Consider the following 4,850-nt stretch of genomic DNA (forward strand, 5'->3'; position numbering starts at 1 on the left):
CAACCCAGGCAATATCCTTGTAAATCTTTTCTGAACCCTTTCAAGTTCCACAACATCTTTCCGATAGGAAGGAGACCAGAATTGCACGCAATCTTCCAACAGTGGCCTAACCAATGTCCTGTACAGCCGCAACATGACCTCCCAACTCCTCTGGTCAATACTCTGACCAATAAAGGAAAGCATACCAAACGCCTTCTTCACTATCCTATCTACCTGCGACTCCACTTTCAAGGAGCTATGAACCTGCACTCCAAGGTCTCTTTGTTCAGCAACACTCTCTCGGACCTTACCCTTAAGTGTAAAAGTCCTGCTAAGATTTGCTTTCCCAAAATGCAGCACCTCGCATTTATCTGAATTAAACTCCATCTGCCACTTCTCAGCCCATTGGCCCATCTGGTCCAGATCCTGTTATAATCTGAGGTAACCCTCTTCGCTGTCCACTACACTTCCAATTTTGGTGTCATCTGCAAACTTACTAACTGTACCTCTTATGCTCGCATCCAAATCATTTATGTAAATGACAAAAAGTAGAGGGCCCAGCACCGATCCTTGTGGCACTCCACTGGTCACAGGCCTCCAGTCTGAAAAACAACCCTCCACCACCACCCTCTGTCTTCTACCTTTGAGCCATGTAAATGAAATCTACAGCCCTTCCTTCATCAATTAACTTTGTCAATTCCTCAAAGAATTCTATTAAGTTGGTAAATCATGATCTTTCCTGCACAAAACCATGTTGTCTATCACTGGTAAACTAATTTTCTTCCAAATGGGAATAGATTTTATCCCTCAGTGTCTTCTCCAGCAGCTGCCCTACCACTGATGTCAGGCTCACCGGTCTATAATTACCTAGATCATCACTGCTACCCTTCTTAGCAATTCTCCAGTCCTCCAGGACTCACCCATGTTCAAGGATGCTGCAAAGATATCTGTTAAGGCCCCAGTATTTCTTCTCTTGCTTCCCTCAGTAACCTGGGACAGATTCCATCTGGACCTCGGTACCTGTTCACCTTAATGCCTTTTAGAGTACCCAATACTTCCTTCCTCCTTATGCCGACTTGACCTAGAGTAATCAAACATCTATCCCTAAACTCAATATCCGTCATGCCACTCTCCCCAGTGAATACCAATGTGAAGTATTCATTAAGAATCTCACCCATTTTCTCTGACTCCACACATAACTTTCCTCCTCTGTCCTTGAGTGGGTCAACCCTTTCTCTAGTTACCCTCTTGCTCCTTATATATGAATTAAAGGCTTTGGGATTTTCATTAACGCTGTTTGCTAAAGATATCTCATTACCCTTTTTAGCCCTCTTAATTCCTTGTTTCAGATTGGTCCTATATTGCCGATACTCTTCCAAAGCTTCATCTATCTTCAGTTGCCTAGACCTTTTTTCTCTTTGCTAGTCTCATAATTTCACCTGTCATCCATGGTTCCCTAATCTTGCCATTTCTATCCCTCATTTTCACAGGGACGTATTTCTCCTGAACCCTCGTCAACCTCTCTTAAGGCCTCTGACATTTCAAATGTGGATTTCCCTTCAAACTGCTCCTCCCAATCTACATTCCCTAGCTCCTGCTGAATTTTGCTATAGTTGGCCCTCCCCCAGTTTAGCACTCTTCCTTTAGGACCACTCTTGTCTTTGTCCATGAGTATCCTAAAACTTATGGAATTGTGATCACTATTCCTAAAGTAATCCCCTACTGAAACTTCAACCACGTGGCCGGCCTCATTCCCGAACACCAGGTCCAGTATGGCCCCTTCCCAAGATGGACTATTTACAATATTTCTCTAGAAAACCCTCCTGGTGTGCTCCTTACAAATTCTGCTCCATCTACACCTCTAACACTAAGTGAATCCCAGTCAATGTTGAGAAAACTAAAATCTCCTACCATCACCACCCTGTTGCTCCGACATCTTTCCATAATCTGTTTACATATTTGTACCTCTATTTCACGGTCACTGTTGGGAGGCCTGTTACTGCACCCTTCCTACTTCTGAGTTCTGCCCAGATTGCCTCACTGCTTGAGTCCTCCATGGTGCCTTCCTTCAGCACAGCTGTGATATCCTCTTTGACCAGTAATGCAATGCCTCCACCCTCTTTACTCCCTCTCTATCCTGGGATATTTAGTTGCCAATCATACCCTTCCATCAACCAAGTCTCAGCAATGGTAATAATATACTCCCAGGTACTAATCCAAGCCCTAAGTTTATCTGCCTTACCTACTACACTTGTTGCATTAAAACAAATGCACCTTAGACCACCTGTCTCTTTGTGTTCATCATCTGCTCCCTGCCTACTATTCCCCTTAGTCACACTGACTTTATTATCTAGTTCCTTACAGGCTTTAGTTACTATCTCCTTACTGTTCACTAACCTTCTCATTTGGTTCCCATCCCCCACCACATTAGTTTAAACTCTCCCCAACAGCATTAGCAAAACCACCCCCAAGGACATTGGTTCCAGTCCAGCTCAGGTGTAGACCATCCAATTTGTAATAGTCGCACCTCTCACAGAACCAGTCCAAATGTCCCAAAAATCTAAATCCCTCTCCCTGCGCCATCTCTCAAGCCAAGCATTTCATCCTGCCTATTCTTTAATTTCTACTCTGACTAGCGTGTGGCACTGGTAGCAATCCTGAGATTTCTATCTCTGAGGTCCTACTTTTTAACTTGGCTCCTAACTTCCTAAATTCTGCTTGCAGGACCTCATCCTGTTTTTTATCTGTATCAATGGTGTCTATATGCACCACGACAGCTAGCTGTTCACCCTCCCCCTTCAGAATGTTCTGCAGCCAATCTGTGACATCCCTCACCCGTGCACCTGGGAGACAACGTTCTATTCAAGAGTCTCGTTTTCGACCATAGAAATGCCTGTCTACTCCCCTTATAATTAAATCCCCAATGACTATAGTCATTCCGCTCTTTTTCCCGCCCTACTAAACAGCAGAGCCAGCCACGCTGCCATGAACCTGGCTACTGCTGCCTTCCCCTGGTGAGCCAACTTCCTCAACAGTATCCAAAACGATATAACTGTTTTGGAGGGAGATGACACGTGCTCTGCCTTTCTGTTCTTTCTCTGCCTTTTGGTCACCCATTCATTTTCTCCCCCAGCAAACCTAATCTGTGGTGTGACCAATTCACTGAACGTGCTATCCATGACCCCCTCAGCATTGCATATACTGCAAAGTGAGTCCATCCGCAGCTCCAGAGCCATCATATGGTCTAACAAGAGCTGCAGCTGGACACACTTGCTGCACGTGAAGGAAGAGCAAGAGGAGCATAACACAGGTCTGAGATCTCCTGCTATTTTTAATCTTAAGCTTAACTTAGTCTTAACTTAGATAAACAAAAAAGGAAAGAAAAGTTTTTACCAATCTCATGATAAAAATAAGAAACAGAAAAGCCTTAGCTTATCAACACACCACAGAGTCCTTTTGTTTTGGTTAGAGGAAGAAGGCAGGTGGGAGACACTACACGTGCAGTGTCTTGGGTTCAGCCACTGCCAAATGTATCATTTCACTTACCTTCCCAGAGTGCAATTTGACTGGTCCCACTCAGCTCCTCACTCTCACCACTGCTGCATATGAAGGCCAGTGACGCTTGAGCTAAGTCCCTTTTAAGTGGGAATTTACCTTCCCAGTAGCCCCATGGTACTCTCTCTCTCTCTTGCACCTTGTGAAAATAAGATTTGGGAAACCAATTATCCAGTATTAAATTTCATTTGGGAAATAACAATGAAGCACATAAGCTTATTCGACATACCAATCCATGTTTTTGAAGTGGGTTTGTGACCTGTCCCTCACTTTGTCCTATACATAATGTATCCATTCTTTGCATTACTACCTAAGCTAAGGCAGTTATTAACTTGCGATTTGGTTATGCGTTTAAGGTCTTATGGAGCAGCTCATCAACCACATGATTTCTTTCTCAAACTCACTGTTGAAAATACTTGCAGCTGCTGTGTTTTTGACCATGATGTTCACATTTTCACACTTTTCTAAATGTGTCATGAGCAAACATTTCCCACAAATGTCAGTCAGAAATTTAGCCTGTGTTCCAAGTTCAGTACCCATCCATTTTCCTTGTTTTTATCTACAATCACTCTCTTGTGTTATTGTAGAAAAAAACTGAACTTGGTTGGCATGTCTGTCAAGTGTAAAATTAAAAAGGTCTTTGTCCCAGACCTACAAATCAGTGGCCACCATTTCATTAAAGTCTTATGTCAGTCAATGTTCATAAATCACAAAAAGCTAGCATCCAAATTCAGCATTTAATAGGGAAGGCCTTTATTTCAATGAAATGAAGTATGAACATAGGGAAGTTTTACTAAAACTATAAAACTCTGGACTGCTCCCAACACCAATAAATCTTTCCTTATTTAAAAGGATCAAAATTATTTACAGAATTCTAGGTATGGTCTGAGAGGTGCTTTTAGCAAGACCTCCCTGTTTTTATATTCCATTCCCTTTGAAATAAAGGTGAATGGTACATGTGCTTTCCGTATTACCTGCTGAATTCTTTGCTGGCATTTTACACACAAAGATGTGAAATTTCTCTTTGTTGCGCCTTTCTACACTCGTTTACTCATCTGAATCATGGTCAGCTCTTCTCACCCAACCTGTCCAGATCATGCTGAAAGATGTCTGCACATTGTCACAGTTCACCTTCCCACCAACTTGGTATCATCTGCAATTTTTGACATGTTACATTTTGTTCCCTCATCCAAATTATTAATATATAGTGTGAATAGCTGGGGTCCTTGTACACGAGCCTTGTGGCACCCCACTAGTTACTGCCTGTCAATTTGGAAAGGACACATTAATTCCTACCCTTTGTGTCCTCCTTGTCC

Source organism: Chiloscyllium plagiosum, chromosome 1, assembly GCF_004010195.1.
Source record: "Chiloscyllium plagiosum isolate BGI_BamShark_2017 chromosome 1, ASM401019v2, whole genome shotgun sequence".
Lineage (NCBI taxonomy): Eukaryota > Metazoa > Chordata > Chondrichthyes > Orectolobiformes > Hemiscylliidae > Chiloscyllium > Chiloscyllium plagiosum.